Genomic DNA, 26155 nt, shown 5'->3' on the forward strand with positions numbered 1-26155 from the left:
AGCAAGATTTGTAGCTGTCTTCCCGTGACGGTTGGAGCATAAAGCCATCTGTTAAGTGGGCTGGATTTACCTTATTTTCTTACTTTGATTCCAGTTTCCCCACACTTAAAGATATATTTAAAATACATCTGACCTTGCTCCCTTGTGTGTAATTAGAAAAATGGGAGAAAAGCACTCCCTTATAAATTGACTGCTTTGGAAGGCAAGTGTTCCAAGGGAACATAGTATTTGCCTTCCTAGAGGAACACTGCTCTTCTTGGAGAAGCACCCACAGCTCAGTTCACCAATCCAAAGTGGAGGAAGGGGATGTAGATGGCGTCAGGCTAATCTGCTCTGCATAGGAATGGAAGAGAGATTATGGAGTTGATCTGACAAAGTGAGGAGGGATTCGGCTTCAGTAGTATTGAAGAAGAAGTTCGTAGGAGAAAGAAATGAACCTGGTTACAAACCATCAGACTGAAGTTTGGGGGATAATAGCCAAAAGGACATTTCCTAACTCCCAGTGACAGGGATGGCAGAAAAGACTTTAAGGGCTGTGATGCTTGGTAGCTCTTTTTAAACTATTTTCGGTGCTACTACATTATGTCTGAAGCCTTCAGTAAAAGCCTGTCCCTCACAACACCCTTGGGCCAGGATCAATCAGCCTAGAAAAAAGTTCATGTCCAACAAAGACAGCAGACAAGTGTCCACAAAAGGGAAGGAGGTGCCAGGAGACAAAAAGGCAGATGAACACTAGGGAAGACCAATGGAGACATAGATTTGAGAGACCTCCCCTTTGCTTTAGACATAGTAGAATAGTGGGAAATTTGAAAAGGTGTAGCAGAGACGATAGAACTTACCACAACTTATATAAGGTTTCAGAGAGCACTCTTAAAGGTTAAGTCTGTAGATAAATGCTTTATACAGCGCCATATCTTACCCAGAAACCACTCTAAATTCTACAGCAGCATGTAGAATAGGAAAGAAAACACAATGCCTTCTTCAACTGTTCATGGAAGCCTTTTTTCCTTTAATGACCCTCTCCATCCCCTAAACCAAGATACCCCCTGTAAGCAGAGGTCTCACATACCTTATTCCTCATCTTTTCTCTTATTTCTGTTATAGCACAGCTTCACTGAAACATGTTTTTCTTGTTATTTTTAAGTGACATTGTAATATTACATATGTACTTCTGCGACATAGAGTGGCGTTTCAGTATGTGTATACAACGTTTCAAAATTCAGTTAGGGTAATTGGTATACCAACTGCCTCAAACACATATCATCTCTTTGCCTAATTAGTTATGCTGTATTATTAGCCTTATTACCAACCACGGTTATTCTATTGTACAATAGAGAACACTAGAAAGCCATCCGTCCTGGCCACCTGTGCCTCAGAACCCATTAACAGCCTTTCCTCTACTCGTTCCCCTTTCCATCTTTTCCAGATTCTAGAAAAGCCTCTCTTTCTGTGAGATCCAGCTTAGCTCCCACATACAAGCAAGAGCATGTTTGTCCATTTTATTTTAATTAATTAATGTTGTCAAGTTGCATCCATGTTGCTGCAGATGATGGACTTTCACGCTGTTGGTGAATGAAGGATAGCCCATTGAATATATGACAGCATTTTCTCTATTCATACATCCACCAGTGAGCAGGCAGCTTGAGTCTAAATCTTGCCTAGTGTGAGCAATGCCTCAACAGACAACCTGGTTTAATTCTTAGGCTGCGGTATTCAAGACCAACAGCAGTAGCTGCAGAGGCTGATTAGAAGAACAGTTGCCTCACCTCTGCCCTGAGTCCCCTGAACCTACAGGAATGGCACAGTGGTTCCCAACTCAACAGCTCTCCGAGTGATTTTAGCACATCACAGAGACCAGGATCTTATCATGGGGAGACTCAGTGGTATTTTCTCAGCTTGTGACCACTCAACGGATTCCCCTCTCATTTCTAACAAAAAGGTATTAGGCAGGCCTGCAATGCTAGATACTCAAGATGTTTAGACAGGAGGATTATAAGTCCAGGGCCGTTGGGGGCTAAAGAGCAATTTCAGATCTATCCTGTTCTACTTAGCTAAGCTCTGTTTCAAAAATAGAGTGAAAAAGAAGCTGGACATAGAGTCTCAAGTAGAGTATGTGCCTAGCATGTTCCAGACCTAGGAAGATAAGTATTTTTTCCTATCAGTCTTCAAGGTCTCTTTTTGCTCTCTGTCCTTATTGTCTGTGCCCTTGTACTGTCCTTTCTCTTACTACCCAAACCACTGGCTTCTTTCTAGAACATGCCAGGCTTGCCTCTGTTACCAAACCTTAATTGCAAGCCACATCCTCTGTCTTGGATACCTCTTCATGTCACTTCATCTCCATAGCCTGATCCTATTACTTACACCCATGCTCACCTCCATCAGGATGGATCTAATCTCATTCATTTTCCTCTACATGGCTGTCTATAATATCATATACACTTTAAAACCTCAAATATGATACTGTCTGACTCATCCTGCTCAAACAGAGACTCAGCAAGAGTCAAGATTTTTTTTCCCATGGTGCCCATTGATGCAGTATTTGACACACATTATGATGCACATTCAATAAACATTTATTGAGTACGTGAAGTCAACACTTATCTGCTGTCCTTTTTGGCTTGTGAACTGGCACATTCACTAGAGCCTTTATCACCTCTTAGGTTATGAACTCCACAAAGAGTATTCATCTTCAATGACAGTCTTTCCTACCATTCCTAGTAGCATGCAGAATATTGAGTAATGACAGGGAACTCCTTGGTAATAGGACACAACATGTTGTTCCCTGGACTTAGGAGCCCAGAATGAGACCATGTGTGCTATGGGTAGAGAGCATCAGAGTTCTCCTTCCTCTTCCAACACACTATTTAAGCCCAAGCTCTCTTGTTTCCTTGTCCAGCTGTAACTTCCAGGCATTTCCTCTGTCTTGCAAAGTATCTGCATCTCCCTGCCTGCTCTCTCCACCCCCAGGCTGTGCTGTTCAGGCAGACTCCATCTGTCTCTCATCTGAGTTCCAGCAACCCAGTATGCAGCTGAAATCTATAATTTATTAGCGCCCGTCTGCTGGGCCTTTTTTCTTTCCTTCTTTCTGGTCATTATTGGTGAACAGGTCTAGTCAGCCCCATTAGAGGGGCTGCAGGTGTTTGAAAGTCTCCCAAATTGTAATCTGATCCCAGCACTGGGCTAAGGCAGTCAACACTCAGGGACTGTCTTGATGACTTTAAGTGGTATCCTATAGTCTCTTCACTATCCTTCCCCATTGCATGTTCCCTGCATGTGCTGTAAAGCCATGGTGTGTTTTTAGACGAAGCATATATGGGTTGATGCTGGGAGCCACTAGGGTGGACCAGACAGCACGAATGAGCTGTCTCCTCAAACCTCAGTAGGCAATATATGTTTTTAATAATCATCTGGTAATTAACAGCTGTGATTCAAAGCCTTCCATTTGGAAAAAAAATAATTTTACTTCCTGATGCCAGGAGCCAGATGGGCAGCCAAAGAGAGAAGCCTCCAGCTATGAACCAGATAAGTAGAGAAGGTGAGGTCCACAGGCTCCCTCATCACCCTGCAGCTGGCACAACATCTGGGCTGGAGAACAAAGCCATGGCCCAGATAGCTGCCCTCCCCCTCACACACACAACTTGTCCACTTAATGCTAATTAGTGTATTCATTTATAATCCATGATATAAACACAGTAGAGTCCCTCCCTCCCCAGGATTTTTGTGAAGGGCCTTCTAATACAATGTGCTGCCTTATCAGTAATGTCAAACTGGGAAATTATTTTTGAAGTGTCACATGACTATGGCAAGAAATGGCTTTAGCCCTCAGGCCTTCTAGCTGCCTGCTACCGTCAGGCGGCCTCCTCTTGCTTCCCCTGATAAATTTGTCTCCTTAGGGGTCAGCCAACACCAAACCCTTTCTCAAGCACTACGTATCTTTAGCAGAAATACCAAACATTCTTGACACCCCTCTCCATCACATATAAGGTTTGTTGCTAAAGATATTAAAAGAAGGCAAATCATATAAAAGATGATGGGGAAAATAAACAAACTATTTAGATGTATTTATGTTTCTCCAGAAGTCCAGCCTTTAGTCTCTTGGAGATTTGGAATGTGATGGTGCGCATTTGTCTGCTTTGTTGAAATTGGTAAAGTAGCTTTGAGGTCTATTGTCATTCAGAGAAGAAAGAAAAAGAAGAAAAAGCAGAGAAGACAGAGAACACAATGAGCAACAGGAAGGTGCTCAAGGTGACTCTAATCTACCATTGTTACCCTGCTTTTATTGTCTGAATGCTTAACATACAGCAAGAAGGCTGGATTTTGGTCCAGCATCTGAGCGGTCTCCATCACTGTGAGCAGAGGATTAGTGGTAACTGGTCTTTGGCTCTGCACGTTCCTCTTCATTGCCAGGAACAATAGCAAAGCTGCAGTTGCTGTTCCAACCCTGCACCGAGGAACTAAATATGTTGATGGTTGCCATGGCAAACAGGCTTAAAACACCACTGGGTGATGTGAATGGTAGAAAATAATGCTTCAGAACTTTCAACGGTTAGATTCGGAAGACAATATTTTCTTAATGCCATTGTGCAATGGGGAAGAACAGTACAATGTACAACGAGGGTCAATAGGACCAGGTCTCAGTCTCAGATCAGCCACTAAAAGGCCCCAGGACCCTATGTAGCATGACCCTAAACCTCTCTGAAAAATTAAAAACTGGTGACAGCTGGAATTCTAAGAAAGTAATAATAGAAATTATTGTCTAAGAGTTAGAATCTGATCCCTCCCCTCCATTAGCCAAATATGAGACTTCAGATATTTCATTTAACCTTTCTGGGTCACCACTTCCTCACTGGAAAAAATTAAAGATTACAGACAGATAATATATATCATGTGTTAATGTGATATCAATGATAGAAGAGCTGGTATTTCAGACCAGAGCATCACGAGAGAGACAGAACAGCTTCGCTGGCCTTGGACTGTCACCATGCTTCTCCATCGCTCTTTCTAGTGATCACTAGGATCTTGAGACTGGAACATTTCTATAATAAATTAACACACAGTTACAATTATTACTGTGCTCTAAGAATGACCTAGAAACTTGCTGTTATGGCTACAAGTGCATGTGAACTTCCGGAATCACATCTAAGTTTTCATGGTAGCAGTCACTTTGTACATCCAGTAGTCCATTCTAACTTAGTGTTGTTTTCAGGATGAATAGTGATCTAGAGACATGGGAGATCCACACGATGTCTCCTTCCCCCATTTAAATGTAGTGAGTTGGATTGTGTGTACAGAATCTTGAAGATATTTAAGCATATAATGGTGTTGAAACAGTAATAGCCAGATAAATGAAAGAATAATAAGGAGAATTGTAATAGCACTTGTGTCTGTTGTAGCTGATAGGCACTACATTTCAGGTATTGTATTGTGCTTGACACTTTATAGGCATTATTTATTTATTCTTTGCAACAGTTGTGAGAGATAAGGAATACGAGTCTTATTGTACATACTGAAGCACTGGGTGAGCTTGAGAGAAGCCATCTAACTTGAAAAACATAATACTCTCTTGGTTAGTGAAAGAAGGCCTTATATACAAACAGAATTGACTCCAAAGTCAATGCTCATAGACAATTGGGATATTTAATATTTTTATTAATCACATATAAAAATTGCTAATGTGCTAAGTCTGTAACAAGTCATTTCACATTTCATATTCACAAAACCCAGATGAAGAATGCATTTTTATCTCCCAGTCATAGATGAGAAATTCTGTCTCTGAAAGTTTAGGTCATTTGCAGACCATCTGGATATATTAGAAATTGGTTCCATGTCATCTTGGTGCAAAAGCCACTACACTAAGACAAATATGAAGGGTAGTGAGGTGAAGTCACAATGTACTGAGAAGAGAAATCTGATGACTTCCAATCTGTGGTGAATATACTTAATCTGGCAATCTGAAAAGGTCTGTGGTTTAATAATACCAAGTTATGTTCATTGCACTCATGTTACTGTAATTGATACCTGAGTTAATCAATTTACAGAATCGATATGGGGCCAAAACCTATGAAAATGGTTCTTTAAAGGGCATTTAAAACCCAAGAGATAGCACTATTCAGATATTTTTAGATTTGGGATGACTTGGGGATTTCTAAATGAACTAGCCAACTGGTAAAGTTCATGAAACTGTTCCTAAATATGGTCATAATTAAAATGTGAAGCCTTTTTAGTGTCAAGCATTTTCAATAAAATATTCCACCTGTAGCAATACTGCACCAGTGAAAACAGTTAGTTTGGTTTCAAGAAGGCTAATCCTGAATTAGGAGGAAGCTGTTATGAAGGGTATCAGAATCCTAAGAGGGTAGTGTAGTCCCTTAGCCCCCCTGAAAACTCTATAAGGCATGTGATTACTATCAACCTTCATTTTTATAAATGAAGACAACTGAGGGAAAGAGAAGTTAAGTAATCTATACGCCATCCCGTGGACATGTTCTAGAAGGGAAAAATGAACTTGGGCAGAATAGTTCATACTCCACAGTTTTAACCCCTATCATGTGTGATCCCTGGAAGAAATATAGTTCACTAGCCTACTAGTAGTCAATGTGACACTAAAACGTATTGAAATGCAGACTGAGCTCATCAAAAGAAATCACTCCTAGATGTCAGGAAAAGTTGGATTTGAATCTTCCATGGCCACCATCACTAGATTTATTGAATTAAAAATCTAGTTTGATTTATTCCCCCAAACTCTTCAAAATCTATATTGCATATCTGCAGAATTAATGAGTAGATGGTTGTCACGGTGAAGTCACTCTTCCAGACAATAGCTGATTCCAAAGAACGAGAACTTTTTGTTTTCTCAGAGAGCCCAACTTCGGTAAATAGGGTACGTATAGACCTGTCCAAAGGCGAGGCAGCATCCTCTGGAGGAATAATCGAAGGTCAAGTAATGTACGCATCTTGGATGCAGGACTTGGAGAAATCAAGTTGGTACTGCAAAAGAAGAGTCTTCCTTCCTAACTGGCTTTAAGAGTACCATAGCTGCACAGGCTGCTTGGTGACAAACCATCAGTGGTCTTATCCAGCCATGAAGACTATGGTGTCTACCCATACACTAGTGGCACAAATGTTGTGGGGTTAATTAACTACTTTCTGATTGGGTTTAAGGGCCTGTGTACAAGAGGAAATGCGTGTCTGATGCTGTCCATCTGGCCAGTAACCCATGGTGGAGGAGTTCATGATCCTCAGGGGTAAACCTACTTCTATTCTTAAATGGACATAGTGTCAGACCACCCTCTACACAAGTATTGTTAGGCCCATAGATTAATACAACTCTTAGACCTCATCAGAGAAGTAACACTGGGTAGTGGGTGGTGAGTCATGTAGAAACCTTGACACTGGCTAAAATTCACAGAATAATTATTTTGGAGATGCTCTGTCACAAATGGGACATTAATATCAAACCCCCTTTCCCAAAGGCTCAGAAACAACTGTGAAGAGGGGAAGAAAAAAAAGTCTAGGGACCAGATGTAGTAGAAGACTAGGGGAAAACACTGTATTGTACACATGATATAGAACCCTGCACATATGAGCTCACAGCAGTTGTGGTTGGTGCACATAACTGTTACACAAGATCAAGCCAACCAATATTTCATCATGGAAGAGGTTGGGATCCTGAGTCTGCCCTTCCCCCCTCCCCCCAATGACAGAAGCTAATGACATTTGGTGGCTTCTGGGGAAGAGAGAATCAGTTTGAAGAGAATCTTTGAAGGTTTGGACTCTGCATGGTCACCACACTCCAGCAGATGCTTTCATAGCTATGAATATAGGCAACACGATCATACTTTGTGGGTTGTAAGTAAATGAAACAAACAAATAGAATAAAGAGATATAGTGGCTGGAGAAAAATAGGAAGGTGGGTGGATCTGGAAGGCGTTAAGGAGAGGAACAGGGTGACTTTGACCAACATACATTGTATACATGTATACACTCTCAAAGAATTAATAAAAAATATTTTTAAAAGATCCTGGGATTTGAAAGTAGATACATGTTGAGAAGATGTATGGCTTCTGGATCGCCATTTAAGATGATCTCAGAGTTTTTCATACTTGTTTGTTACGAAAATTAAATTGGATAACTTCCATTAGGCTCCTACCAAATACCTGGTGCAGAAGAAGCACACAATGGTTAACTTCTCAGCAGCCTAGAAACCCACCAACCGAAGCAACAGTGCGCAGAAGTCTGTCAGTCAATTCCTCTGGGTAATGGGACTTCTTTGCTTTAAGGAAGTACCCACTGACACCGTAGTGGGGTGCATATCCTCACACATAGATTTTTAAAAGCAGTTTATAGTTAAAAAAAAAAAAACTATGTGTGCATGGTGAGCACAAACCTCTGCGAGAACACACCTAGTAAGAAAGGAAGTCTGCCATCTGCGCACAGCCAGTCCAAAGCAATTTCCAATTATCTTCAACTTGCGCCCTTGTGAGTTTCGCCTAAAGTTGAGGCTGTTGTTACTTTTCCACTCATATCCTGGAGAGTGAATTTCCCAGTGGATATAATGTGTGCTGATTTGGCTTCTCAACCCCCATTAGCATTGATGGAACACAACAGGACACTTAAAATAAACAGGGTCCCCTTGGCCTCCATAAACGCTTCCACACTTAGCAAATAAGCAGCATGGTTAGCTCAGAATCACAGGCTTGGATGGATTGTTGGCAAGTTCCTGCAGCACCCAGAAGGCCAGGCAGAAACCTATCATTTCATGAACTTGGCCCTCCAGAGGCACTGCACCTTCAGCCATAGAAACATGCAAGGCACCAGCATCTATAGCTCTGTGAAAGGACTCTCCTTTGCATGTTTTCATCCCAAGACTCATGGCCATGACGACTAGGAATGGGATCTGTATTCCTCTGCCTGAATGTCCTTTGCTAGACACGGTCAGAGCAGCCAAATAGCTGTCACTGGAAGATGATTCCACATACAATTTCCCTGGATTAGAGAGCAAATGGTGGATTCGTGTTTCCACCTAAAATGGAGGAGGAGAAATACCAGGTTATATATATTTTTTAACTTCCAATGTGTATAAGAATCACAAATGAGACAACATCTCCCTGGAACTTCCAGCCTGGCAGTAAGTATAGCATTCCTGGGAAAAATGAAAAAATAAATCGGGTGAGCCTTAGACCTGTCTCAACTAGCTTCTGAGAGAGAACGTCTGGGCCATCTTCAGGGAGCTATATATCAGGCAGAGCCCAGGAAACACGGAACTGCATAGATGAGAGCACACAGAGAGAGCTCTGTAATTAGAGTTCTCAGAATAGATCACGGGAATGTAAGTATTCCCCAGAGCCCTGATCAGCATGTGTGTGAAGAAACATCCGGAAGCTGGGCATGGAACTTGCCAGAAGAGGGACCAGTTCCCAGCACTCATACACAGCCAACAGCAGGCCTGTTCTGGACAGGCAGACAGGAAACCCTAATAATTCATGAGAGACTCAACAGGGCCCTTGCGAGTATCTGTCAGCAGTGAGCCCTGACACTAAATACTGTTCTGATCTTACCTAACAGATCTTAGAAAGAAAGCTCTGCAAGCAATTGAATTTGAAAGTAAAACCCTCCCACGTGAGCGTGAAGGCTCAATTGGCTTCATTGTAAATTCTACCAAATACTTAAGGAAGAAATATAATCAATTATACATAAACTCTTCTGGAAAATTGAAAAGGAAGGAATAATTCCCAATTTATTCTATAAAGTCAGTGTTGCTTTGACAACAAAACAGGAAAAAGAAATGACAAAAAATAAAACAAAATTATAGAACACTATCCCTCATGAACACAGATGTTAACGTTTCGAGCATAATTTTAGCTCCAAGCATAAATTGAACAAAACAGTGTACAATAAGGATACAAGGTCATGTAAGTTTTAACTAAAAAATACAAATTTGGCTGAACATTAAAAAAAAAACCACTAATCAATGTGAGACACACTATTAACCAACTAAATTAGAAAACTCTACAATAATATTAAAAGAGAAATAAGAAACCATTTGATGAACTCTAAAATCGATTTTTGATTTAAACGACAACAACAACAACAAAGAACTCTCAGCAAACATAACTAACAGAGCATCTGTGAAAACCTCAGAGCTATCAACACAGAGAAAAGGCTGAAAGCTTTCCCTGTAAACTCCAGGAGAGAACAAAGACAAAGATTAAATATCTTCTACTCACTATCATTCTGGAAGTTCTAGTTAATGCAAGAAAGGAAGAAGAAACAATGCAGGGATTGCATTATTACTATTATAGAATATCTTCCGCAGTACATTTGTAAAAATAGGCCAGAGAGGACTGATGCAAAACAACATCCTCTGGACATCAACAGAGCCCACTGCACTTATGAAGTCCCAGCAGCTGTGGCCACCTGCACAGAACCTGTATAGGATCAAACCAGTCGACATTCCCAGCACAGATGAGGAAGGACTCAGGAAGCAGCCCCAATGTAGCTGAGAGCCATCGGCAGTCTGTTTCTCAGGAGTGTGCCTTATAGTAAGTCACTCATGCTGTAGTAGACAGCCTATTATCTATACATATAGAGCCAGCATTAACTCAACTCAGTGAGCTACAAGAAAACATAACAATAAAGGATATGGAGTTATGAAAGGGACATGAGAGGGTGTGAAGAAATTAGGAAGGGTAGATGTGGATTTGGTCAAAATACATTGTACACACGGCTGAAAATCTGAAAGAATGGGTACATAAGATAAATTTTTAAAAATACTAAGACTAATGACTACAATATTATTACACCACTAAAGATTATATGCAAAATAGTGATAACTTCATAAAATCATGACTAATCTGAAATTCAAATGAATAAACTAAAAGAAATATCTTTAAGAAGAGTTAATGCTGTGGCCCTTGGTTACCTCCAAGAAGAAGATATATCCCTGTTGCTGAAGACACCATGCACTCGAGACACAGGACCCAGAAGACCAGCCTTGGATCTGACCAGAAAGCCTGCTTGCTGAAGACTAGCTTTCACAGCACCAGAATGCACCATGCAAGTTTCAAAAGGAAGGAAGAAACCAATTGCCCTGCTCAGCAATGAGGCCTATGAAGCCTAATCACCAGCATGGCGTGATAACTCTAGGGGTGCAATAGTGGCACACATACTTTGGTGGCAACCAAACATTGTATACTTGGATTGATATCCCACTCAACGAGAGGGGAATCATGCATGAACTGGAAACCGATGCATAGAGAACAACATTGATCAAAATTCAGAGTCATGTCTCCTTGCAATGACTATTTGCAAGCAAAGAAGTGGAAGGGGAGGGCATACTGTGTTACACATGGCGACACACTTCAGTTTCCACAATGAGATTTCTTTTTAGGTTGCGGGGTTGAGGAAGGGGATGTTGTAAGCATGAAAGACTGATACGAGGAGACCTGGGAGATCAGTGGGACTGATGAGCATGATGCGAAATATAGAAAGTACCAGGAAAAAAATTTTAAAACTTTTCAGATTTGTAGAGACCAGCCCCAAATGATACATCTTCAACCAGCAATTGCTCAAGGGTCATTGCAGAAGAGAGGATGGAAAGATTGCAAGAGCTACAGAAACACAAAGTTGGCCATGAGATGGTTTCTCATAGAAATATCAGAGAGGTTGCATTCTTTTAAGTCTCACCAACCTGGTTGCCTAAAATCTGAATAAGAATGGCTGAAATAGACCTGATGACATAGATGGGGGAAAGCTGAAGAGGCCTCAACAGAGATAAAGAACTAAAAGCAACTGAGGAATTCTGAGAGCAGAAGAAATAGCCATCTCCAGGGAAGAGTCACCAATTGGTTCTCCAGGAACAATTGAAAAGCTCTGAAATCAAACACACACACACACACACACACACACACACACACACACGCAACATTTTAGAGTCTGGGCAGGTTGTATTTATATATCTAGGAATACACATGTGTGTTACTACTAGAAGAACAGGGGCCATGAATTTTAAAGAGACCAAGGATGGGGGAGGGAACATGAAAGGAGTAGGAGAGAGGAAGGGGAGGAGAAATTACATAATTGTATTTTAATCTCATACACACACACACACATAAAATAAAATAAAAGTGGCACTGCAAATTGAATACTTAGAGGTAAATACAGCAAAGATTATCCAGAACCTGTACATAAAACATGACAAAATAATACTGAGAGAAATTAGAGAGGATCTAAATAAACAGAGACACTAATATAATCAGTCGTGAGACTTGATACTGTTATAATGTCATTCCCTTCAAATTAATCCATGAATTCAATATAGTCTCTGTGCAAATACCAGTATATTTCTTAAGTAGAAATTGACAAGTTGATTTTAAAATCCACATGGAAATGCAAAAAAGGCAGAGAGTAGTCAAAACAACTGTTAAAAAGAAAACAAATTGAAGGCCTAGCACTATCTAGTGTGAAGACTTAAAGCTACAGTAATCAATAGTGGAAACCCTAATTAAAAAAATATCAATGAGACAAAATGGAATCCAGCAATTAACCTGCACTTACAAGGACACTTGATTTCTTACAGAGGTCGTAAAACAATTCTGTGGAGAAAATACAGGCTATTGTGTACTCCTGGAACAATGGACTATCCATGTTCAAAGCTAAGACTGGCAGGCCATGCTTTGTGGGGTACAGAAAAATCCACTCAGAATGAATCAAAGCCTTAAACATTAAGCTTTTCAGGAAGAAAGTGAGAGAAAACTTTTATGACCTTTGGTTACTCAATTATTTCTTAGCTACAACATATCTTAAAAGTACAAGCTATAGCCTGGCAGTGGTGGCACACGCCTTTAATCCCAGCACTTGGGAGGCAGAGTCAGGTGGATTTCTGAGTTCGAGGTCAGCCTGGTCTACAGAGTGAGTTGCAGGACAGCCAGAGAAACCTTGTCTTGAAAAAAACAAAACAAAACAAAACAAAACAAACAAAAAATACAAGCTACAAAAAAAAAAAACCCTCAAAATTTGACTTCAACAAAATCAGAGGAATCTGTTCTCTAAGGGTCTCTATGAGGTGAAAAACAGAGTAAATCGCAGGATGAGAAAAATTTGAAATCATACTATGGCAAAGAACTTAGAATATATTAATAATTATCATCCCACTGCCTTGGGTCTACTTTAAGGCTATCTCTTCTCATCAGGAACTTCCAATGGCTCTGCCAGAGCCTCTTTCACTGTGGGACAATCTAGTGCTAGGGGATTTTCAAGAAGAATGCCAGGAAATCTTGGAAGTCAGGTAAGGAAACTATTGTTATCCAAAGATGTGGTCATTGATTTGTTTCCAGAAGAGTTGGAATGTCTGTTCCTGCTCAGAGGAATCAACATGGTGGTATAATATAAAATTATAGAAACCTTGCCTCCCTGTCTATTGGCTGTACCAAAGCCATACCTGGTCACATTTCTGAGACAAAACCAAAAATAAACAAGAGCCTTTGAACAAAAGATTAAAGAATTAGTAACCATGTATCTATTGTTTCCCAATTAGAGAATGTCTTAAATCTCAGAAGAGACTTTAGACATTGTGTTATGTTGTGTTGTGTTGTGACTCTTACAAAGCATGTGGATTTTAGAAGTTACACTTGGATGTGTTTTTCATTATTAGAAGGCCATGGGGTAGACAAGCAAAGCGATATTATCATGTGAACATTGTGTAAAGTTACCGAGGGCTGGATTTATGAAGATTAATGTTATTGTTTGGATTTAAGAAATACTTAGAGTCTTTCGGTGTGTCTGTGAGAGTACTTCCCTTCCAGAGAGACCTGAAAGAGTGATTAGTCTTAGTACTTCTCCCTCATCAATAAACAGGTCATCCAGACTATCCCCCAAACTGTAGGAGATAAAGACATTACAGAGTAAAGGAACTTTGACCTCTGTGGAGCATTTGATTAACACGTTCTTCTCAGCTGCCCATTGAATTTTATCTGAAATTGACCACATTTCAGAATACAACTGCGAACATTTTGTTCTTGTGCCCAAGCCATCAATCATCTGTTCTTTCTTTACTGGCATGACTGGGTTTGTGGAGGTCCTATGACTGAGGGCATGCATTTTTTTTCTTGTGTGTTTATTTATTTTGATGTTGTAATTTAATTACAAATTTTCTTCTGTCCCTTTCCTTCTCCCAAAACTTCCAATATACCTCTTATAACGCAGCTTCAAATTTGTGGCCTCTGTCTTCACTAATGCTATTGAATTCATAACGTATTTGCACATACATACATACATACTTCTAAATTTAACCTGTTGGGTCATATAACATTACTTGTCTGTATGTTTTCAGAGAGGAACTTTTAGCAGCAGAAAACCAGTTGGTGCGCTCTTCCTGTGGAAGACCAGCTTTTCCAATCCAAGCCTTCTCAGTTGCCTGTTACTCTTTGTGTAGTGCTGGCACCAGATGGACTATTTCCAATCCAGTTTGGCATGTTTGTTGGTGTTATACTTGTTCAGTCCATGATTTGGGTGGCCATGTTGATTAGACTTTGCAGGTAGCTTGTGATGTGACCAGGGAACAAAATCTCACAGCTAACTCTATGATCCTTTGGATCTTCAGATCATTTACCTCCTCTTCTACAATGTTCTCTGAGCTTTAGGTGTGGGAGTGTGTTGTTAGATGTATCTGTTGCAATTGGTCTCTACAACTCTGCCTTTTGATTGGTTGTGGTTTTCTATAGTAATCTCCATCTATTGCAGAGAGAAGTTTCCTTAATGTGGGATGAAAATTACATTTATCTCTGAGCATAAGGGCACATGCTTATAGATTGCTGTTAGGAACTATACTGGTTTTGTAAATCAGTGGCTGTAGAATCTCCCCCATTAAGTGTGATTTCACTCGCACTGGCTCATTAGTTAACTTCCCGACACCAGGTACGCTCTGCCTCTTGTTGCACAAATCAAATCCTAACAAATTCAGAAGGATTGAAATATATTTTTCTTCTATATGATAAATAAGGAATAAATCCATAAATCAAAAAGATTTTGATTTATTGCAGAAAGTATATAAACTCATAGAAATTGAACTACCCACTACTGAATGCTGAAGAAATCAGAAAATTGAAACTTACTTTGATTGAATGAAAGTGAATACAGAATATACCAGACCTTTATAAGATATAATGAGAGTGGGTTTTGTTGACAGCTATACATCTCTGATTTAAAAATCAGAGAAGCCTCAAATAAATAACTTAATAATGCATCTCAAGGTCCTAGAAAAAGAAGGACAAGGGGAAACACATATCAGCAGAAAGAAAGAAACAATAAGATTAGAACAAAACCAACAAAATGGAAACAGAAGAGCAAGGCAAAGGATTGAGAGAATTCATCACGGCTTCTTTGGAAAAATAAACACAACTGACAAATTCTAACCAAAGCAGCAGTCGTAAGAGAGCAGCTTCTAACCAGTAGAACTCCAGAAAAGAGGGTTGATACAACGGGGATCAGTAACAGCCAAAGGATCAATAGAGTCTAGTTTGAAAACACAATTTCTAGAAAATATCTGTTGTAGAAAAAACTTTCTAGAAACATGCAAGGTACCAAATTTGAACCACGAGGTTATAAACAATGTAAAAACATCTGTAATAGAAGCAATGTGAAGGAGACAGGAACAAAACATGTAGCAACTGAGAACACAGCCCAGAGCTGGTCACTGATGGATTCCACAAGACCTTTGAAATAAAACAGCTAACGCCAATGTTGGTCCAGCTAGTCCATAAAATAGAAATCGAAGGACAGTGGCTGTTGCATGAAATATTTAAATGGCACCATTTCACACTAACGCCAGCTACTCTCTATCCCTGGCGGTCTCTCTGCCACCATGGCTAGCCCTATGCAGCGACTGTCTGTCTCTTGCTGCAGATTCCACTCACATTCCCAGCCCTCTGCCCCCTGTGGTTAGCTGTCACAAATCCCAGTAACCAAGTAAAATCAAAACTCTAGAGGCTTGTAATTTATCCTTCAGATATATATTAGTAAATTCTCAACCCACTAAACTCCCTCACAATTAACTCAAAACTCAATTGATATAAACACAAGCTACACACCTAGATGGGGCAAGCGCACCCAACTTATTATTTAATTATCTATCTAAGAAATCCCCAATACTTATAGCTCTCAGGACTGTGTGCTTCTGGCTCCTCTTCCTCTCCTATACGTCCGTTCCATCTTGTCTCCTCCTCTCTGTCTCTCCCTCTCTGTCCCTCTGTGCTCATCTCTAAAATTCTCAGCCTGCCTTCTTTTTCCACTGTCCAATCACAGGCTATTGCCTTATCTTGTGCCTGCCTTCACCTGTGCTTAGACAACAACCTACAAGTGGTTACCAAACACATTTAGCAGGCTGGTAAGCCTTTGATTAAATTATCCCTATTTCCAAATAGTATGAGCCTGATGATTGCACAAGAAAATTTTTCTTTGTTCTTATTTTTAAATATTTATTATTGTTATTTATTTATTTATTTATTTATTTATTTATTTTTAGTGAGTGGATGAATATATGTGCACCAAGTGTGTAATATTCTGCAGAGATCAGAAGCCACCACATAAATGCTGGGAAAAGAAACCCCAGGTCTTCTGAAAGATCAACAAGGGCTCTAAACTGCCAAGCCAACTTTCCAGCCCCAGTGTTTTTCTCATGCTATAAATAAGTAACGAAATATTTATGACATTTTTGTTTTCCACATATTCATTACCTAAAATATGCTAAACGGACAAATAAACAGAAACTACCCATGCAGCTTTAGCACAATAGCTGAATGTGGCTGGTATTTCTTTTCGTTCTACTCATTTTCAGATCAATCTCTTGCTCACTGAATACATGCTGACTAACAACACACCTAAGATGGATACGGGGACCTGGGGACTCGGGGACAGGGACACACTCAAGGAGCTCTTCCTCCATTCTGGAAAATGGGGACCCCTGAAAATTCTTAAGGCTGTGAAACTATTTGAGAAAAGTAGTAGGGCACAAATGTAACACAGAAAAATCAGCATCTTTCCTGTGAGCCAATAATGAATTCACCAAAACCGAAATCAACTAAATGACCCTCTATAGTACCTTTAAAAAAATGCCCAGTAATTAATATAAGAAAGGTAAAGATCTTCACAAGAAAACAATTAAAACTCTTTCTAGGAAGAAGATCCTAGAAAGTGGAAAAACTCCTTACATGCATAGATCAGGAGAGCCAATACTACGGAGACTGTGAGTATGTACACAATTCCTGACGTTTACACCGCAGACCCACAGTAACCAAAAAACATAGCATTATTTCAAAAACAGAAAAATAAGTTAAAAGAGGATAATAGTAGGCTCAAAATAAACTCACAAAATTACTGTCACCTATCTTTTTGCAAAGACATAAAAACCATGCTAGAGGGAAGACAGCCTCCTCCAAAAGCAGCACTGAGAAAACGAGATATCTACATGTAGAAGAAAGAAGATTCATATCTCTCACCCCATACAAGAGTAATCTCATCACAAACGGATCAATGGTAGTAAGACCTGAGACTCTGAAATGGTCCAAAGAAAACACTCGGCATCCTGGCAAAGGCAAGGAGTTTCTGTAAAGGACTCCGAATCATTCTGGAAATGAAGCCAGGAATTGACAGATGAAATTGCACGAAATTAAAAAGCGTCTGCATAGCAAAGGAAACAATTAACCGAGTGAAGAGACAGACAACAGATGGGAGACAATCACTGTTACTTATATATCTGACAGGGTTTATTTCGGGGTCCTCTCTCCTCCTCTATAAATCTATGTTTCTATATTTGAAATAATGTCCTGGGATTTTTGTTACTCTGGCTCAATGGTGTATCGCAAAGTCAGTTATAGTGACACCCCCAGGACTGTTCCTTTTACTCATGCTTATTTTGACTACTTGGAGTCTTTTGTGCTGTCACATGAATGCTAGATTTTTTTTCTAGTTCTGTGATGAACATCAGTGGATTTTCGATGGAGGGTATGCTATATCTGTAGGTCGCCCAGGAATCCAACCAATTTTAGAGTACTGGTTTTGCTGACCCATGACTGTAAGCATCCTTTCTACCTTTTAGTCAGTCGGGGGGAAAATAAAGCAGTATGTTTATTTAGGAAATCTTTTCCAACTTTTAAAAAGCTAAACACACAGTTTCTATTTAATGGAGCTATTCCACTTCTAGATATTTACCCAAGAGAGCTAAAAGCATTACAATCATCTGATTTGATGTGGGTATCTGTGCCCCACTCTCAAATTTATACACTGAATATTTCATCCCTGAAAAAAAAAATGGTTTTAAGGAGGTACAGACATGGTCTTAAAGAGATGTAAACATATGGGAAGTGATTAGGAATCACAGAGTTCCTACCAGTAAGAAAGCCCTAGTATGATGCACCTCCTAGAATAGTGGTTCTCACTCTCGCTAATGCTATGACACTTAAATATAGTTCTTCATGTTGTGGTGATCCAACTAAAAAATTATTTTAACAGATACAGGATATCAGATATGTGACCCCTGTGAAAGAGTTGCTCAGGCCATCAAAGCAGTTACAACCCACAGGGTGAAAATTGTTATTCTAGAGACCCTTCCATCTTCTATGGGCTGAGTAAATATTCATACTTTGTCACTATATAGACTATGGCATCAGTTATATCAACAGACAATGGACTAAGACCCCCTGATACAGAGAATTTTATTTACTTCTAAAATAAAAGGAAATGAGTTTTTTGTTAATTTAAAAAAATGGAAATGGCTGCTTACTTGTAACATAAAACACATATATGTAGAAGAAAGAGAAAATAAATTTGCAAAAAAGTAGGAGAGGAAAGTTTTATAGAGATTGTTTATAAGAAAATAGGGGGGGGAAGCATACAATCTTTTTGTTTGTTTGTTTGTTTTGTTTTGTTTTTAGGTTGTTTTTTGTTGTTGTTGTTGTTGTTGTTTTGTTTTGTTTCTTTTGGTTTTTTGGTTTTTTGAGACAGAGTTTCTTTGTGTAGACCAGGCTGGCCTCGAACTCAGAAATCTGCCTGCCTATGCCTACAATCATCTTATATGATGTGATAAGAACAAACTGGCGAAGAGAAGTTAAGAGACTCACTAGAGACACAATTGCTCTTGGCAGCAGGAAGTGTTAATGAGGCATTGAACATTTGGACTTTGCTTAATAGCTGTGAATGTGTTGAGACAGAGTAGCCTGAATCATGCCGAAAGAAGGACGCTGGAGTAAATGGTTAGAAGTGGGTTCATCACAGCTACATGGGAACAACTCTTTTGGTACCTTTTACCGTTCCCTTCCACATGCATGCATGGTGCTGTGCACTTTTTATTTAGCAAGGGTGCTCAACTACTTTCTGTTTTGTTGTTCTAAAATCTGCTTCACTTTCTGATAGCACATCCAGTGTGAGGTGTGACATCCTTGATTTCCCAAAGAGAGATTCAATTCCTAGCCCTCTGTGGGTGGAATGAAGCTCTTGGCCACAGCGAGAGGGCATGAGGAGACGCTCCAGGACATATACATCCAAGAGTGTGCATTAAATCTCACCAACCTGAGCATCTCTCTGTCACTCTGTGGATCCCTGCCTTCAGTCAGACCAAGATGCGCAAAGTACACAGAGAATCTCATGTATTTCTCCCTTATTTCCCTTCCTTCCTAGTTCCCCTTCCCTTATTCTTTTCTATGTTTTTATTTTTTATTTACTGAGGAACTTATATGTGGAAGATTTTAAAAATGTAAAGGAGAGTGTAAAAAGGAATGAGGAATAGAAGAAGGGAGAGAGGGAGAGCAAGGAGGAGGGAGAGAAGAGTTAGGAGGGCAAGACGGAGGAGGAGACACTGGGGAAGAGGAGAAGGAGAAAGAAGAAAAGAGAAGCCACTGCCCCCAGTTATAGAGAATTGCTTGTGTTTTGTTTTATTATACACGTGTGTGTATATGCATATGACTATTTCTATCAACATTATATGTGTTTGTATACATACATTAGAGATACATATGCACACGTTTCTGAGAAGATGCTCACACTACAGGTAACAGCAGAATCCCTCTCTCTAAAACAGAACTATTTTCTTCACTCAGGAGGAGACAGGAGGAGATCGTAAGACATTAGGAAGAGAAGAGCCTGCGATTATATGAGTCCAGCTGCTCTGTTTCTCCCATGTCCGGTCTGCAGAGATTGAGTAGTGGGGCAGATAGAAGGAAGCCAGGCTTGGACAGAAGAAAATCAGAAAGAACAGGAAACTCTGCTGGGATGCTTTGGGGTTGGGAAAGCATTGCTAAAAGTGGGGACATCCATTGGTCCTTTTTAAGTTGTTAGTGGGAAAATAGGTTATAACTCTCATTCTAGGAAACTCAGTGGCCTCCATTCTACACATATAATCTTGGGCCTGGGGTCAGGATGTAATATTAGCTTATCAGAGTGACTTCAACACTTCCTACACCATAGATAGCCAGGCCCCATCCCTCAAGTTTCTGGCTCACTGAGTGTGAGGTGATCCTGAAGAATTATTTTTTCCTCAACCTCCCCAGTGTGTACCACTCTACATGTCACCCTTTGAGAGCCACTGCACTAGTGAATTGAAAAAAATAAACCAAATCCCATATTTGGGTAGATATGAAGACAGGGGAAAAAATGATGGTCCCTTGAGCCCTAGGTCTCCCTTGCTGCCTTCCTGTGGTTTAGATTGACCACCAATCCCTTAGAGAAGCCTCACCTGCTGAATTTAAGCTTCTACTACCCTCTGCTAGTCTGCATGAGCTTCCTTGCTTCAATTCTTGCTACCAGAGAGCAACCAGAGAGGCCGTTTGAAAAGTGACAATCCTGGTCACCTCTCAGAAGTCACCAGCAGCTTCTAGTCATCCAGATTGCAGTGAGATGGTCCTCATTCGCTCCTCATATCTCCCCTACCTTCTCGGTATTCTTCTGCACCAGACACATCAGTCTCCTTATCATCCTGAAATGCACTATGTATGCTCACATCTACCAAAAGGACTTCCGCCCTCTTTCCCTTCACAGAAATGTGTGCTCTACCACAAACCTCCTCCATCCCCCTGTGTACTTGTTCAATGACACCTGCTGAGTGAGGAGAATTCAGTCCACTTGAAAACCGCACTTTCATAATTCTGGACACTCCCATCACCTCCCCGGGCAGTTTTCTTAGCATTTACCATCATCCAGAAGTTTCTGTCATTTATACATGCTATTATTTCTATATAGTTCTACTTCGTAATAATGTAAGCTTTTTCAAGGAGAGTATTTGGGTTGTTTGGTTCTCCGATGTATTCTGGAGCTGACAATCAATTTTACTACATAAGAGCCCTTCAATATGTTTTCATGTCTAAATAAGTCGTGTGCATTTCAGTTACCTCACAATGTGTATTATCTTTACTTCCACATCCAGTGGGGACTCTATAGCTATCAAAACTTGTGGATGCTCAAGTCCCATCTACAAAATGGCAATGCTTTCACACAGTCTCCTGAACATATCTAACCATCTCTACATTACTTAGAAATCTAATTCTGTGCATATGCTGTGTAGAGTAGCTATGCTCCACTGTTTAAAGAGTGGTGACAAGAAAGGTGTCTGTACACGTTGAGAACAGATGCAAAAGTTTTTAAGAATTTTTGATTCATCCTGAAGATAAAGATCTCACAAACACAGAGATGCACACCATTCCCTTACAGCTAAGTAGTTGGGTTATTTCTACCATTGTGCTGTTTTGCCCAACATTACAATGGATAGCCTATCACTGACAAAAAAAAAACAGTTTTCCTTATGTTATTTTACCACCCCAGGAGATAATCCTATAAATGGGAACAACAGGTACAAAAACATTCCTAGCACTTTTAGCATTAGAATTTTAATACCTTCCTTGCATGCAGCCAAATTGCTTTCCAGCTTATGTCTCTTACAGCAGGGTTTTAGGTTACCCACTGGTAAGATATAGAGTCAAAATTTTCTCTAACTTTGACAATTTGTGAGGCAGAAAGAGACCCATCTCAATGTTATTAATTTAAATTATGTTTCTTTATCATTAAAACTTTTTTCTAGTTCTAAAGAGCCTTTGCATATTTTCTGTCCTGTTCATGCTTTCTTCTGGGGTTTTAGCAGTTTGAAACTTGAGGTTAGTTAGAGCTCATCACACTGTGAGCATATATACCTGTACTGGTTATTTTAGCTTCTTTTGTAGATAGTTCATTTTTTAATGTGTAGTTTTGTATTCTGAAATATTACTGAATTTGTGAATAGCTTATTGCTTGGACTCTTAAGATCTCCTGTTTATAGGACCATGTCAAAACAAAGAGAAAATAAAATGTTTTGCTTTTTAATTTATTTGTGTGTATTTCTATGTCGAGCTTGCTTGTGCTGTCCAACCAGAGCTATCTTGAAATCTTATCTTCTTGAACTTAAAGAAGAGTCAACTTTTCACAACTGTGTGTGGTGTGAGCAATGGGCCTGACGTATATGCCCTCTTTTACTTTGACCCATTTTCTTTTGAAATCATGTAGAACATTGCCTAATTAGAACATGTGCACCTGTTAGAAATATTTTGGTGGATAGAAGGCAAAAGGTAATAAATGTTAGCAAAGATGTGTTGAATGCACATCAGCATAAATCTATGAAAAAGCACAAAGTCCCTTAAAATTATATATATATATATATATCAGAATGCTGGAGAGATGACTGTATGACCAAGTTCATAGTAGCAGTATTGATAATTACTAAGGCATTGACACAATCTTTGTACCACCAGTAGATGCAGACATAAAGAAAATGTGATGTATACACACTAGTCATTGTTATTTAAACTTCACAAAGATGGTATGGCGTATTACAGCAGCAGGCATGGACTTGGAAGACATTGTGCTTAGGACGACACTGGGGGCAAATACTGCACCTGATTATCTCACCACAGAGGAAGTTTTAACATTTTAATTCATAGACAAAGACACAAGTGTAGTAGATACTAGATTCTCAAGATGAAGGGTAGATGGGAAAGGATCAGATATTCGTCACAGAGAACAAAAGCAGACAGGAGAATATTCCAGCTAGAGAAAAGGAATGGTTATTAAAACCATAATCATTTTAGTTTTGCATTTCTTTCCTTTTTTATTTATTTTTACTTTGTTTGTTTGTTTGTTTGAAACAATATATGGCCCTGGTTGGCCTGGAACTGAAAAGAGATCTGCCTGTTTCTTCTTCCTTAGTGCTGAGATTAAAGGTGTGAATCACCACAACGGGCTCTTAAGCACTGTAGCTAACATGCATTTGGTATTTGTTTTTAAACTGCTGGAAAAGTGCTTTTGCTTGTGTGACAGAATATGGGTAATATATTTTAAACATAATTATGCTGTGTTTACATACATATATATCATCATAATAAATTGTGCCTTACATATATCAATTAAAAACGATTAAATAAAAAATGTTATTACCCTTTAAATTTTGTTTTTCCATTTTCTTTCAAGATTTAAAACTATTTTTCTTTTGTTTTCTCCTTTGTTGCCTTGGTTGTTGAGGAATGTGTAATTGAATTTGCACATATTTATCAATGAGCATCTTACTACTGATTTCTAGCCTCCTGTGACTGAGGCTGGGAAAGGTACTAGACATTATCTCAATCTGAACTTGTTAGCCCTTGCTATGTGGCTTTACATTATTTTCAGGATGCTCCATGGATATTTGAAAATAATGTGTTTTCTGTAGTTGTCCTGTGAATATTCCTCACACACCTCTAAGGTCCAAGTGGCCTGCACTGTCACCAGGTTCAATGTTCCTTATCAACTTTCTGTCTGGATGATTTACATACTGTTGGAAAGGGGACAGTTAAGAACCCTTCTATTGTGCTATGACTTCAAGTATTTATCTTATATATTCAGGTATTCTGATATTGAGATTGATTGATGGATGGATTTACAATTGTTATAATATTGTCTCCTATAGGCACAGAGACTCTCACTCTCTCTCTTCAAATGGCCTTTGCACAGATTATCTTTGTCCATTTCTATGCTTTAAACAGAAAATTGTGGCCTTAAAATTAAGGTGAGTCTCCTTGTCAGTAGCATACAGTTGGATCTTGTTTTGTAATGCATTCAGCCATTATATGCATTTTGATTGAATGATTTAATACATTAACAATTAGTAATTTATTGGCCGTGAAGGGTTTGTTTTTACCATCATGTCTCCATCTGCTCTATTGCTCTCTTGTTTTTCTCCTGGTGTCTTGTGATGTAATGACTGTTTTGTACTGTTGCTTTGGGGACTTTTCTTAGTCTTTACCACAAGGCTTATATGGACCATCACCATCTCCTGAAGATGATAGCAGCTCAGCTAGTCAGCAGCTGCGAACACTGTCTCACACATTTTATGTTACTGATGTCACAACTGTCATTTTTCATGACATAACCATTAATAAATGGTTGTTGCTATCATACTTTGGTATCTTATCATTTATAGTAAGAAATGATTGTGCACTATAAGCTTATTCTGGATCCGACCTTGACCTTGAGTTTTGCCTTTCCCCCATCTGTTCTTGCCAGTGTTCTTTCATTTCAACTTGGAGACTCCTTTTAATACTTCTTGTACGGCAGATCCAGTGGTGGTACACTCCTTTGTTTTCTGTTTCTCTTGGCCTATTTCATCTAATCTGTCTCAGTCTGCAAGGTTTCTCCTAAGAAATTTGCCACCAACCATACGAAAAGTACTTTATTTATATCTGAAAAGTTATTCATATATATATATATATATATATATATATATATATATATATATATATATATATATATATGTATGTATATATATACTCTATATGCTCTAAACTTCATTTTTTCTCCAACTTTTGAAATTTGGCTATAAAGTCTCAATGAGAAGGTCGTTATGTTTGATTATTCAAAGCTATTTTGCCTTTGAGGACTGGGATGGTCATGTCCTTCTCTATATGTGGACAGTATTCAGTGATCATCTTTTTAAATAAGGCCTCTACCTTTCTCTATCAGCTGCTTCGTAAGCTTCCATCATGAGTGTTCTGCCTCACTTGCTGGTAACCCATAAGACCCATTGGCTTTTGCATTCTGCATCATTGCTTTTCCTTTCTATTCCTCAGATAGATGATGTAAGCAAACAGACACTGAATTAGCTTGACGATTCTTCCTTCTACTTGATCAAGTCTACACTTGAATATCTTGAGACTTTTAAGAGGTGGCTATTGTGTTCTTTAGCTCTGGCACTTTTATTGGACTCTTTTTAATGTTTTATCTTTTTCCCTTCATTGATATGTTACTCTTGTATTATTATCCTGGTCTTGGTAGGCTATCTATGTTCTTTTGTAGTTTCATTGAGATAATTTAAGTTAATTCTTTGAATACTTTGTTAGGCATTTTTTACTCGTCATTTGATGTAGTCCACAATGGCCATGGATATACTCTCCAATCCAGGCTGGCCTCAAACTGGAGATCCTCCCACTTCAATCTCATAAGTGCTGTGGTTCCTGGTGTGCCAACACGCCTGGCCTTTGTACATCACCTCTTTATAATGAGTTACTATCATTTTGTTTCCCTTTGTCTCTGCCTCACTTCCCTGATAGTATCTCACCCCTGTAGTTTTACATGTGTTTCTGTTGATTTGAAGAACTGTCTTATTTTCCAGTTTTTATTGGTTGGTTTTGTTAGGATGGGGCTCTTCACCTGTCAGCCTACACAGACATTCTTGCTTTCTAAGGACTGGTCTGGAGCTAGGAAGATGGGCCAGTTGGTAAAGTGCTTGTTACATAAGGATGAGGAACTGAGTTCCATCCCTGATGACCATAAATGCCAAATGTGGCAATGTGTATCTATGACCCTTGTCCTGGAAGTGAGGAGATAGGGGTGGGGGTTACACCCAGCTAATATAGCCAAAGTTTTAAGACCTTTTTTCAAAATCTGTAATGGAAAGTGACAAAGGAAGATAGTTAACCTATGGCCTCTATATGTGCATTCATGGGTTCATGAAACTGTACATGCATGTGCACATGCATGTGAGCAGGATTGGATGCTCCACACCCCTCCCATAAGATAATTTTTAAAAGAGATGGGATCTGGACCCTGGTCTTGTGGGACTACTTTGGAGTCTGGAACTATCTGAGCTTCTGTGGTTCTTTTGTAGATGTAG

The 26155-nt window shown here is 39.4% G+C and overlaps 1 protein-coding gene and 1 long non-coding RNA gene across 5 annotated transcripts in view; both read right to left on the reverse strand.

Moving 5' to 3' along the window:
* Gm15521 overlaps positions 1–24709 on the reverse strand; it is a 42171-nt gene extending 17462 nt beyond the window's left edge. Inside the window, exon 1 of the long non-coding RNA XR_870602.3 lies at positions 1–24709. This exon is cut by the window's left edge and continues 15657 nt beyond it. This is a non-coding gene — a long non-coding RNA (predicted gene 15521).
* The window catches only part of Ntm (neurotrimin), a 968521-nt gene that overhangs the window by 613240 nt on the left and 329126 nt on the right, over positions 1–26155 (reverse strand). The window lies entirely within an intron of this gene.

The sequence above is a fragment of the Mus musculus genome, chromosome 9 (genome assembly GCF_000001635.26).
Source record: "Mus musculus strain C57BL/6J chromosome 9, GRCm38.p6 C57BL/6J".
Taxonomy (NCBI): Eukaryota; Metazoa; Chordata; class Mammalia; order Rodentia; family Muridae; genus Mus; species Mus musculus.